The 13,815-nt window shown below is 38.5% G+C and overlaps 1 protein-coding gene and 1 long non-coding RNA gene across 4 annotated transcripts in view; one reads left to right on the top strand and one right to left on the bottom strand.

Moving 5' to 3' along the window:
* The window catches only part of TENM3 (teneurin transmembrane protein 3), a 3,497,142-nt gene that overhangs the window by 2,613,244 nt on the left and 870,083 nt on the right, over positions 1–13,815 (top strand). The window lies entirely within an intron of this gene.
* LOC138167626 (uncharacterized) lies at positions 6,784–13,815 on the bottom strand. Of its 3 annotated transcripts, XR_011169939.1 has the most exons (4): positions 13,192–13,815; positions 11,868–12,380; positions 11,584–11,683; positions 6,784–9,205 (listed from the first exon to the last, which is right to left on the bottom strand). It is a non-coding gene; the product is annotated as an uncharacterized lncRNA (long non-coding RNA). The 3 variants fall into 3 exon arrangements; XR_011169938.1 differs by having other exon boundaries at positions 11,584–12,380; XR_011169940.1 differs by lacking the exon at positions 6,784–9,205 and adding an exon at positions 9,232–10,609 and having other exon boundaries at positions 11,584–12,380.

Here is a 13,815-nt window from a genome sequence, read left to right as displayed (position 1 = left end):
TATATATATATATATATATATACAGTGAGTATACAATGGATATATAATGTATAGACCACTGCACAGTTTGTTAGGACCTTGTAGATCAGTGCAGGATCTGTTTGACCAGAGCAAATGGATTACAATCCAGTTTATTTTTCCTGTATATTCATGATCTAAATCCAAGATACATTTTTATCCAAATTGTAAAACAAAAATTAAGATTCCATTCTTTATCAATTCCAGTAAAAAAATACTTATTCAATGTGACGTAGTATGTATTTTACCATAGTTTTGTGATATTCTTTGATATTTCTTTGTTGTTGTGGGTTTTTTTTCCTTTTGTGGGATTATATTTATTTATATTAAATCCTACTCTTACAAGAAGTTATAAACTGACCTTTTTTTTCTCTTTTTAGAAAAAAAACAAAAGAGTTAATACATCACTATGAGATTAAATATAAAATAAAACCATTCAGAAGTCACATGAATGAAATGTAACAGAATGCACAAGGGTTCAATAATGATGTGTATTTTTCCCTCCACTGTGATCTATTGCTATTCAGAACAATTGATTAGACAGGTTCATTATTGTTTTGTAACCACACATAAACCATTATTATCCACATTTACTCCCTAAGGTGCTCTCATGGACAGTTTTTCAATGATATGTAATTCTAAGCATCGACAAGCATACCATTCATCCTATTTGACTTTGCTGGTCCTAAAACGGGATTATCAGCTATGGCAGCCTAAAGGTCATGGGAGTATATAGCCCTTCTTCAGACAGTGAGAGATATTTATACTCTTCAAAGTTTCTTCAGTTCTTCAAAATTGTTCCCTCCTTTCTCTGTCTCTGTCTCTCTCTTTCTGACTCCTCTGTTTCTCTATAAACTGGAAATTCCCTACACCAATATAGAACTAAACTATTCCTGCAACATTTAATCTCATAGATTTATCTGAAGTGACTTGTAGACAATTACAAAGCTATGAAACAAACAAGTCAAGACTAGAACCTAGGTCTTCCTGACACAGACGGGCTTGCTTGGCCATATGCCTTTCAACATCTATTATGTTTAGAAAAGAAAGGATGTTCATTCCAGAATAAAAGGGAACAAACAAAAACTTTTACAAGCTTAACCATAAACAATAGATAAAATGTGTTCATATAATAAAAAATAATTTCACTTACAGGAATTACCTGATGGAATTGTAAATGAGATATTATTTGAATATCCTTTGCCTGCTAACTGAAAAACCTTTATGGCATATGAAGGAGAAAATAGAGAAAAAATATATATTGCAGAAGCCCAAGTTTTACCAAAAGAAAATTTTTTTTAATGTCAAACAGGACTTTTTTCCAACACTAGATCTGTTTTAAGTTTTAATATTTTGTTTTAATGTGAATATAACAAATACAAGCAAATATGAACATTTCAGAATGTGAAGAAAAACAAAAAAGAGAATTATTACCTGAAACTGTGGACTTCTATTACATATATAGTTTGTTTTCTACTTCAGTATATATTACTTGTTTCTCTCCTCCCCTCCCCCCCGCCCCCACCCCGGTACAGTTCAGATGTGATAGGGTTATTCCAAAAATTACCCAATTGCCTTTTGAATTGTTCTCTGTTATTTAAAAAAATAATTGTTTTTTTTAAGATTCTGAGTGTCACTTTTCCTAATTCCAGTTCCTCTCAATTTCTCCCTACACCTAAACATAACTTATAAAAATTTCTTTGTGAAATTCTCCCAGTCAACTTTAAAAATACTTATTGTTATTTCATTTTACTAAATTCAGTTTTATTGTGCTTTTTTGGTACATACAGTATGGAAAATAGTAGGTTTTATTATTATTAGCATTCTGCTAAAGAAAGTTATTATAAGATCGAAGATAACATGTTTGAATTGGGTTTTTTCATTCTTTATAAGCAGGACAGAAAATTGTTAAGAAATGAAAATGAAGGTCCCATATATAAGTGTTGGTATTTTGTTCACAGTAATGTTCTTCAGAGCCAGGTAACTTCAGAAGAAGAAAATGATGTTGGGGATATTAGTGCAGTGATAATGTTTTATGTTAAAAATGTAAGAGCTTGCAGCCTGAGCAATACTGCTGAAACCCATCCTATGAAGAGTTTAGGAAGCTGACCTGCAAAGGTCCATCTAGTTTATAGATTAAACAAAGTATTTTTATGTGTTTTTTCTACAGTTTTCATCAAAGTTAAACAAGTCAATTACACTCAATTTACCTTCTTTCTCATTCACTACATCCTTTAATTTTAGAGAATAAAAAAGCACTAATATATGCAAAATGTTATTCACAAAGGTGAATATTTTTTAAATTTTATCTCCAATACTGAAAAATATACTAAATTTCTGAAAGCACTCCACTTTATAACTTACTTGAATACAGGGATTCAGTTATCAATATTTAGTATTTAATCCTTTAGCCATACCTGCCTTTTGTTAGTTAAAAAAAGTTATCTGAGTTTATGATTTTTATCATTGATTTTGCTGCTTTTAGACCAAATGACTCAAAGCTTTATTTTGTACTTTCACTGAATTTTCCCTTGGAATGTCTTTGGATAGATATTCTCCATTTTTTTTTCATTTTTGTCATTATGGGTTTCTTCATTAAGTGGAAATGTGTTACTTCTACAAGTAATTCAACAACTTTATTTAAAAAAAATAAGAATGTTTTTTAGTTACATAATATTTAAACAGCTGAAAAATCTTCTGTGCAAATATTTCAATCCTAACATTGATTCCTTTGAGGATTTTTGTGTTTTTTTTTTCAAGAAACAGACATGATTGTTTTCTGCCATGAGATTTTTAAAATATTATAAAAACAAATAGACACAACACTAAAAAATGAACTCTTTTTTTTTTTTTTACCAGCAGTGGAGTTAAAAGTCTCCCAGTAACACTTGAAGCTAAGCCCAAGCTCCCATGCTTTTAAGCAGATATGTTGCTTTGAGATAAACTTGTACCCCCTCTACTCTAGGTTCTGAAATGTGGTCTCTCTTCAGTTTATTTCCTCTCTAGTCGCTCTTCTCTTTCCTTAGCTCAGATTCACTCTCCACCAATTTCCTCCCTCCTTATGAACTCTTAGCTCATAATCTCCTCCTGGCCTACTTTTTCTTCCCATAGTTATCTTATCCAAGGATAAAGAGGAAGTTCCATCCTGGCTTTTCATAGATTTTGTGGATTAAAAGTGCTGGATTTCTCCTCAGCAACTTAATGATCACGAAAACATTTCTCCTTATGGAGACTAGGGAGAGAGTACTAAGAATGGGCATAAACCGAGATGAGAAGAGAAAGAGAAGTTGGACCAAATGCTCCATCTGCTAAGAATCTATCAGCCTTTCTCCAGGATACTTCCAACATTCCTGGCCGCCTTTTATGAATGAAATTAAACTCAGTACCACGTATTCATGGGAAAGACCAAAACACAAGAGTTAATACCGAGAGACTTTAGTCCTTCAGCCACAGCTCAACTAACAACTGTTGAATTTTTGTGTCTGGGGCAACTGATCCAATATGCAACCAGGACAAACAAACAGCGTGAAGCCAAGTTTGAGACAGCATCTGTGGTGCGAGGCTCTCTACCCCCTGAACAACTGTAAGCTGATGCTAGAAAGGACCCTGCTTTGGGGGGAGGGGAGGAGAGGAGTTAGAGACAGGCTAACCAGAGTAGCCAGGCCCAGCAAAGGAGCTAATCTAAAGTTTGACTGTAGCACCCTACTTCAAGGGCAAAAAGTACCCTTTTAAATGTTGATACCCTGGGACAAAACTGATCAAGCCACCCTAGTTACTACTCTTTCTTCAGCTGTCTATGCCTTTGACCTCTAAATTTATTATGATTCCACATACCCCAGCTTCATATCTCTGGGACTGTTGAAGTCCTCAACACCTATATAATTTTACTATAAAGCAAATCTGAGAGTTTCTTTTTCAGCATAGCTGACTCAAAATTTCATTATAGAGAAATTGCCTTTACTGAAGAGTTTCCAGGACCCCTTATCACATTGTGAATGGGAAGCAAAACTTTGTAGATGGTGAAAAAGTTATATCATTGGTTTCAGAAACTCTAGTTCCTTGAACTCTAAGATGATGCTTTTTGCCTCCAAGGAACAGATGTGGTTTTGCCATTCCTGCATCTGGAATTCAGGTCTGTGACTGAGGCATTTTTCTTCCAATGGATAAAATCTTTCATCACCCAGGGATGTGCCTTGGAGAAGAAATTTCAAATCTAAGGACCCAAATCTTGAGTTTGATTTCTGGTTTCTAAACTTGTGAGTTATTGTCCATCTTTAAAGTGGGTACAGGTCACCACAACCTTAATATGAGAAAACAATATGTGAAATAGTTTTATTTGTAAAAGTAGATAAAACAGATTCCATATTGAGAATATCACAGCTATTTTACTAAAATGATAAAAAAAATATTCCTGACACTGGCTCCTTCAGAAAGAAATGTGATTGGTATAAAATCACTGACACACATGTTAGAAGAATGCAAACCCCACCTCTTTGCTTAAATAACTTCAGTGTAAATTTGATAGAAAAATAACAACTCAGAGAATGTGAGACTGAACCATAAATGATCTGTTAATGATTTGGGATTTTAAACAGTTCATTTGAAAGCTAGTTCTTGTAATATAGTTTGACATGAAAATAGTCCTCTTATCAAATTCAAGGAAATACCACAGTTTAATGCTTAATCACATTAAATTTAAGATAATTTTAATGTCATGAAACAAAATTTTGCAAAAATAAAATCACATTTTACTTTTATTCAGCTAACACATCAGCATAGGATGTCACCATCCAGCACTTCATATTTTTGTTTCTTATTCCTAGAAAAACAGTATGAAAAGTGTTAATTAATTACATTAAAAGATTTTACAAAATACATGAATGTAATTAAAATGTCAAAGATGACAAATAATAGTGTTAACAGTGATTTTGCAGTAAAATTGTTACCTTTCCAGGGAAAAGCCATATTTCTTTACCCTCCTTTCTAATATACAGAGGCATTCCTGTGCCCCTATATGAAGCATTTCTATGTTTTAATTCTGGTTTTGATCATACTTGTCATTGGTCCTCACATTTTATGCCTGAGTACCTCTATCAAGGAGTGGAAGGCTGAGATTAAACTAGGTCCTTTGCAGGTTAAGCTTACGTAGTCAAATTTGAAAATGTCTAGAAAAGCCTTCCAATTCCAGACTCCATCATTAAAATTATGAGTACTACACATTATAAGGATATTAACATGCACATAATAGGTCACCCACAGCCTCATGGGAGTTTTAATACTTCTTAGTAATGCCATTTACTTCATATAAAGAGCTTGGTCTGATTGCTCTAAACAACTAGTATACCTTGAGCAAAACAAGTGATGTCATTCAGTAAGGAGCTATGGTCCATTATAAAAGAAACCCATTATAAAGTCTAACAAAGCACAATGCAAATGTGGATAGTATTTTCCAAACTAAAATGGAAAAATAAAAAAAAAAGAAACAACTGAAGGAAGTTTCAAATCTAATACACTTGCTTACTCCTTACACGTTGCTAGATATTGATGTTCTAAACATATGCTCAGAATTTGCATGTCTTTGTCTTCCTATATGAAAACATTAATGATGTGATTTCTTTGAAATAGACTGAAATGTCTTCCAGTAAGAACAATGGTCCATGCAACATTCAAGTAAAATTTGGTTAATTTTTATGCTCCTCAAATTTTACCAGATATGATGTTATTATTGGGGTTCATGGAAGCATAGCTAATTGCATCAGCAAGCTTTGGGATTTCTCACTGCCAGTTTTCTGCACAGCTTACACTTTTGTCACTCAAACTGTGCCGAGGTGTTCTAACAATTAATCTTAATGCTCAGGAGTTGGGGGACTTTTAAATGGACCCCTTCTTGAGATCTTCTGTTAAAAACAGAAAAGTTCCCATGAGCAATGTATAAGTTGGCTTTTCTAGTCCCCTCCTCCTCCCCCCCCCCCCAAAAAAAGGAATGAATTACATTTCTCTTCTTGTCCTTTAAATGAATAGCATAGTTTGGGTGAAATTATCAGGCAATTGCATGCCTTTTATGCAGATAATGCTATTTGATGAAAGCGGTGTTTTGATCTGCGGAGGATAATACAGACCCAGGGTTGGATTCATTGGTGAGAGTAAAGCTGTCTTCTGTGATAACTTCATCTCAGCATGAGGTCAGACGGGGAAAACTGGGATGGGGGATTAAAAAATGACACAGTCGGAGCAGTATTCAGTTCCCTGCTGAGCTCCTGGCTGCACACTATAGCTTATGTTTCTGATCTGTTATGGTATTGTCTGCTTTTCTCTCCCAGAGCAGAAAGAGATTGCTTAAAACTTTTTCTTTTTTTCAGCTAGAGGGATTAGTTCAGTGCAGCTTTTTAATTAAAGAAACTGTATCTTTTTCAAGGCAATTTAAGGCTACACAGGAAGGACCATCAGCATCCATAACTTAGCACTATTAAACTGTAACGAAGTACAGCTATAAAACTGATATTCAGAAATGAGGAAAGACTCTCTAGAACTCTGTCATGGGCTTAAAAAAATCCTTCAGCAACAGCTCATATCCCTAAATGAAGAAGAATAAATAAATTATTTTCTATAAGTCCTGAATACTTTTCTATAAGTAGCAGCTTCAAACAGCTTTGCTTTTAGCCTGGCTGAGCTTGCTTAATTAAATCTTCATGATGATAGCAAAGTGCACTTGAAAATAATAGAAGAGGAAATAGGTTTGACAATATAGCCTTTTCTTTACCCAGGTCATTTTTAAGCATTTCCATTTTATTGAAAGTGAAAACAACAGAAAATGCCTGTGTAATATGAACAATTTGCATTTAAACAGTACAAAATGGTAGATTACAGTCCTTTATCATAGTCATGCCATATGCCATATGCAACCATCATCTTTATTAATCTGAGAGGAAGAGTATGGATGCAACTTATTCAAAACGATGATGAATTTGTTGGGACATATACATTGGAGTTGAATTTATGGCTCAATTTAACCCAGGTTAATGGCTAAAATCCTCAAATGTTTCAAATAAGGCCCATATGGTTATCACTTTACAAAGCATACAGAGACTGTGCTTAGGTTGCAACATACACATCTCCAACTAAATTCCATGCCAGATCAATTAGAAACAGTCCTCCTGAGCAGAGAGGAACAAACAGAGATTGTTTCCCCAATACCAGCTGAACTCTTGTCTTTGAGAAGTTAAAAAAAAAAAAAAACAGACTTCTTGAGCCTTCCATTTTTTATCAACAAAACTTGAAAGAAAATTTGGGTAATAGGAATTCTTTTAATAAAAAGTTTATGCATTTGAAGTAATTAGCATCCAAATGTGTCAATTTCATAGCAACTTTCTCCAAATTTTGAATTGGTGGCCTCTTTTCCAGACTTTAGTTGTGGTACACTTTGCTGATTTTGTTTCCTAAACTTTCTTTTTTTATCTTTTCCCACTAGTTTTGTATTCTTTGTGTTTTTCAAATAATATTTATGGGGAAATTCAAGTAAGTTAAAATAGTTAATAAAATTGTTATCCAGGCTTGTAATGATGTTTAAAATTTTTCAAACATTCCAATCTAAGATTGTAGGGATGAGTACATGTGTAGAAGGAGAGAGGCAATTTTTTTTAAAGTTTAAAGAACTTATTAATACAAGCCTTATTTACAAAATTTTTTCTTGAAATGACAGCCGAAAATAAGTGAACATAATTAAAATATTATTCTATGCAAAAATTCATGTCTGCCTGACAAGTTGCAATTGTACCTATGAGACAGAGACTGTGCCCTGACAAACTGAAGCTTCTTTATGTGGAAAGCCTGTGATCAGCTCTCTAAAACTATATTGCTAGAAAAATTTTGTCCCAGTTCAAGTTTGCAAATCGTTGCCAACAACAGTTTAAGCCCTCAGCAAACCTCTTACTAAATCCTGTTTGTAAAGCAGATGCTACACTTTAAAGGTACCCCATATAAGGGACTAATTGTGAGTGTCACATGATTAGGAGAAGATAATGTGGTGGTTTCTAAACCCAAAAATTCAACTCAATCAATAGTAGCAAGTGTAAGCAGTAGCAAGATGTGAAAAGATTCCTTTGTAATAAAATCCTGTGTGAACTTCAAAGGTTTTTTTCTAAAGTTCTAGCAAATCAAGTCAGCAGTTAGGCTGAGCTTGGGTACATAATTTTCACTAAAGGTCAGGCTCACGTGTCATCAGGGTTTATGCAGTGGAACACAAACTAATGTCGTGGAAAGGCACGACCCCATTTAAAGGTTGATTTGTATGATAGGCAATGCATTTGGTGGCTCCTAAATGAATGTATGTAGGGTCCAATCTTGCTTTAATTAAAGTAATTAGGACATATTTCCCACTACAAACAACAATTTAATTTTATGACTTTGTCAGCGATCAAATTAGAATATTTGTTTTACGGTTTTGCAACAATTCAATGGCCAAAGAAAATAACTTGACTTATTTTTATCATTAAAAGAAATAAACACTGATAATAAACTGAAGCAATGTGTGGGGGCTTTATGGGAAAGATTTCTATTCCAATATATTCTGGTTGATCACATTTTTCCATATCTATGACTTGCTCCCGGAGGAGGAACTTTTTAACTCCCAACATTGACTAGTGCCTCGAACTTGGTTGGGGATGTTCTCAACTACCACAGATCTCTAATCTCTTTTTTGGCAAATTGCCCCATCTCTCAGGGGTTCCCATCATCGTGGGTGTTACACAGAGGTACGTATTGCTGGCTTCTCTGAGTCTTTTCTCTTGGGGGCTGGCGGGAAAGAACTCGGTCTCAAAGCTATGGCTTTGTCCCAATACTATTCTGGGTCCACACTTGCCAACACTCTCTGGAATCTGACTGCCAGGCTGGTCCTAGTCTGTGACACAAGGCAGTAGAAATGGTGAGCTGGCTGCAGCATCCGACACTTCCCCAGCTAAACCAGAGAGGCACTCCAGCTTGCTATAGCAGATGTAATAATGGGAAAGGATACTTAGGAAGTCGGGAGGTTGTCCGCTGGATTCCGCTGAGAATCTGCTACCTGGGTGACCTGCAGGAGTGCTCTGACATGCAAACCATGCACAGAAAGTCTGGCGGCGAGGTGACAGACCGTGCAGCCCGTTTTCTGAGGGGAGCAGGAAGCAAGCTGTTGACTCAGTCCCAGGCCAATCTTGCTCAGGGATTTGGAAGAGGAAAAGAAAAAGAAAAGAAAAACGTGACTCTAATTGGAATGGGAAACTTTCTTCTTTAGGCTGGTGCAGAAACTTTCACACTATTTACTAGCCATTCCAGTTTATTAGTAGCACAGTAGGTCTGATGGTTGACCTGACAGCAGCAGGAACTCCCAAGAGTCGTGCTCCCCCTCTTCCTCCCCCCTTCCCTTTTCAGGACAAATGCTTCTTTATCTTACAAGAAGAAAGTACATTTTAGTTTACCTCCCAAAGTGAAATTGGAAGTTAGGAACCATTCCCTTAGCAGGGACAACACTTGGAAGGCCCTGAAAAGCTGAGAAGAAACTGAACCATATTTTCCTTTTTAGAAGGCTGAGCATTTTGTGACAAGGTAGACCCCTAGGGAGGTGGGGATGAGAGAGACAGAGACAGAGAGTGAGAGAAAGGGAGGGGGGGAAGGAAAGAGGGAGAGAGAGAGAGAGAGAGGGTGATCCTGCCAGCTTTGTACATTACAGATTATAAGTGTAAAGATGCTAACTCAAAAGTACACATGGGGTATAGTTTGTTGTGAAAGACCAGAGGATGGGGAAGCACATAGCTATGGCTTGCATTTTACCTCCTGCTCTGGGTTTTATTGTGGTGCAATGCACTGTGCAAGGATGCATCCCTCCTTTCTTCCACAGCACCACAGAGAGGCAAAAGCCATGATGGTCACAGAGCAAGATGCCTTCTGGCTTTTCAGGGATTAATTTGGAAAGAGGAAACATGTCATACAGTTTGGCACTGCACAACTTAAGCTTTTCCTAATGCCCTAAGATGGTAAAAACTTCTTTGTAAAGATAGCACTTCAAATTCAGACTGCTGTGTAGGGAAAGATGGTTATATTGATAGAGTAGCTTGCAAGAAGTTCACCTGCCTCAGGATGTACTACAGTGAACATCAAAGTATTCAACAAGATTGAAATAGAAAGCTTAGGGCAATATTAGTGAGTTCTAGGGTTGCACTTAATTTTTATCTGCTTAACGTTAATGTTACCTCTTACAAACTGAACACTTTGAAGATAGAACATGGCGGATTTGGGACTAGATAATCTCTGAGGTTAGTTCTAAATCATTGTCTTCTCTTGTGGTTTAAATCCATTATCAGCGTCATCTGTCCTATGGGTAATACCAAAAGGGGGAGGAGGGGAGATTCCAATACAAAACAGAAAGTGGATCCCACACTGCTTCTGCCAAATTTTACTCTCTTTATATACCTGTATGTGTATTTAGTATAATCCTTTATGTGTACATACTGTCTCCTTAGAATGTAAGTTGCTTGAGAACAGGAACTAGTCCTCTTTCCTCTTCGTATCAACAGCACTTAATACTATGTCTGTCATCCAACATTTCCTCATTGCTTGCCTGTATGAGTAGAGTATGCTCTTTCAGAATCTCTACCTACCTGATTTCCTTAACATTAGAATCTTAGGTAAAACTATAATTTTGTGAACAATATATTACTATGTGAAAAAGTTATATCCTTTTCTCCCCTCCCAAAAATCAAAAGGTCATTAAGAGAAAGATCTCATGCTTTTAAAGGGGGTGAGGGGAATAGATTTTTTGGAGGAGGTCTTAGAGCTAAAAAAAAATTTTGACCACTTTTGCTCACATTTAAACTGAGTCAAATAAAGTGATTGCTTATACCATTGTTTAAGATCATATGTCTTAACAAGCCAAGTGAATGCTGAGTCTGTCAGTTGATAGTAAATGATTGCACTGTAGTAAGGATTTAAATGATCTCTTCCTCCCCTTTCCAAAAAAAAAAAAAAACCTTCTGCATCCCATAGTGCTAGGGGATGAAGGAAGGAATGAAGGAGGGAGAGAAGAAGGGGGAAGAGATAGACAGTGACAGAGGGAGAGAGACAGAAAAGCAGACAGCCGGAGAGGGGTAGAGAAAAAGAGATAGAGAAAGGACCAAGACTGAGAAATAGAGAGACTTAAAAAGACAGATAGATAAGAAACAGAGTGATAGAAAGCTAGTATTATTACTACTGTTTTGTTCCCTACGCACCCCCCCCCCCACCCCAACTCCCTTGCAGAAAATGCTTTTGCTTTTTTGCTTCGGTGACATGAAATGAACTCACTACTACTTTAGGTGAGTCAAGTTCAGTCACTACCAATATTTTAGTCCCTTTATTTCGTTCTAAGTTCTGGAGCAAAAGACGTTTTGGTTCCTGGGCTGATAAAAGGGAGAGCTAAGGATTCTATTAGTTTCTCGAAAGTTTTCAGTGGCATTGTCCTCATTTTGCGGAATGGGGGAGGGGTCGAGGTGGGAGTGGGGGAATCATCCTTATGTCCCTAGCATCTTGCACAGTCCTAGAAGATGATACACTCACTCCTGCTTTCACTTTGCCATCGAAGTTTTCCTCCTCTTCTGAGTCAGCCCTAGACCAGTCTTTCGGATCACCAGAATGCAGGCAAGCCTGTAAGCAGGATCTGGGAGAGGGAAAGAAAGATGCCCAGGGAATCCTCGAACTCCCCCGCCTGGCTCTCAAGTAGCCCAGAACATACGCGCTGGTGCTCTGGGTGCTGTAGAAGAGTAAAGTGACACCCGCTGGGTAGGGTGCTATCCTTGGGCCTCTCACAGGAGTTGCGCTCACCGCCTTCCCCTGGGGCTTACCCCTAGGAGACACTTGGCTTTCGTACGCGTGGGTGCGCTCACACACTCAACCTTCCCTGGAGAGGCTGCCAAGCCCATCGTTACTGAACCGAAAAGGTGACAGATGTTGGAGTCGGGGGAAACAAGCGAACCGTTCCACATAGCAACAGTGACTCGGTGTTCAAAACTAGCAGACGGTGTGAACTTGAGACAGTTTGGACACTTCCTCAAGTGAACAATCTGCGGGAAGGAGAGATGAGGGCAGAAAAGGGAAAGAAAAGTGTTTGGCTGGTCCCACACCCACCCCACTATGAGGACCAAAATGTGAACTGGTAGACAGTTTAGACAGAACAGGAAACAAAATGCACCCCCACCCAACTTTCCGTGACAACGTTTGGTAATTTTATTTGAAATCTGAGGTGTTCAGCAAGATATAAAACTGGCCTTGGATGGTCTCTTTTGACGTGATGTTCCACCTTTGCGTTTACAAAACGATCCAGTCAGGGGGCAGCGGTGACCACTCCTTCTGTCATCCTGCCGAGTTCAAGGATTTTAAGTGTTTTTCTTACTAGTAACGCCCCCGCCACCTCCATCCCAGTACACACACAGATACACCCCACCCCCGGCTGGCCAAAAGGTGTATTTCTCCTCATTGAGTTTTGGATAGCAGGTTTTAACAGCCGCTGGTCATTTTTTCCTCCCCCCGGAGCTACTGTAAGGCTGGGTATGCCCACCAGGGGTGTGAAGCCTTAATTATACCCTTCTGACTTAGAAGCAATCCTCCAGGCAGCGTTTTAAGACTCCTACCTTCTCTGGTGACTCAGCTGCCCTAATGTGCTTACCCTACGGAACCATCAAGAAAAGTGTTTTTCCCCCAGAAAGAGTAGGGGTTTGATTGTACTGGGGAAGTGTTTCCACTTGCCAAATGCAATTACTACCAGCATCGCCACCCCAAACTTCCCTCCCCGGCCCGTCACAAAACACACAAATGCCCCCTTCTCACATTGTTGGTAAGAGAATATCTAATGGAGCTGTAAGTTCATTAGTGTTTGCAATCAGTAGCGTGCAGACACCCTCATCAGGGCAGAAAGCTGCAGAGAGCCATTCATCACTGTGGAGTGTTATTCATGGATGACCCCTAAATCATTGCAATAGTAGTAGATGCACTGATTGGTCACAGCATGGGAGCCTCGGTGCTTTACATTAACCAACAGACGGGAGGGAGGGAGCCAAGGCAAACGTGGTTCAGTCCAGCAAATCTCATTTGACAGAAAAAGGCAGTAAAAAGAGGATCTTTTTAAAAATAATAATAATAATAATAAAAGAAGAAGAAGAAATAAAATACCTTGTCATCTTGACAAATGGTGGAGAGGTTGAGTCAAGGATTATAAATGATCACAGCTTGGTCCGGATGGCCCTGTGATTGGGTTCTCCCTTGGTTTGCACGGGGAAGCGCATGGTAGGCTCCTCTCGGCTCCTTTCTCTGCCTTTTTCTCTCTCTCTCTCTCTCTCTCACCCCCCTCTCTCCCTCTCCCTCTCCATCACACACATGTGCGCGTGTGTGCGCCTGTGTATCCGGCCCAGCGGCTTGAGCCGCTGCGCTGCTTCTCCCTTCAGGGCTTCCCATGTCACACAACTAAGGTCCTGGATGCTGCTCTCAGTCCCACCAGCTTGGTTTCCTTCACCTCTCCCTCTCCCTCTCCCTCCTCCTCCTCTTCCTCCTCCTTCCTCCCTTTTTCAAGGAGAGAAGAGCAAACTCCCTGCCCACCCCATTAGAAGAGGTGGAGGTTAGAGTGGGCTGGGGAGGAGGGGGAAGAGAGGGGAGAGTGCGGAGGAGAAAAAGAAAGTGAACTCATTGGTGCTCAGTGTTTCCTTCCCTCCCCTCTCTCCGTCCCTCGCAGGCTGCAAGCAGGGGTGTTGGGAAGGAAAGGAAGTTGTAACACTTGCTGTATTTTTGTCCTGCCCCCCC

The sequence above is a fragment of the Petaurus breviceps genome, unplaced genomic scaffold (genome assembly GCF_028583685.1).
Source record: "Petaurus breviceps papuanus isolate PSGF00001 unplaced genomic scaffold, PetGlider_PUasm1.0 126, whole genome shotgun sequence".
Classification (NCBI taxonomy): domain Eukaryota; kingdom Metazoa; phylum Chordata; class Mammalia; order Diprotodontia; family Petauridae; genus Petaurus; species Petaurus breviceps.
This window is presented reverse-complemented; position numbering and strand designations above follow the sequence as displayed.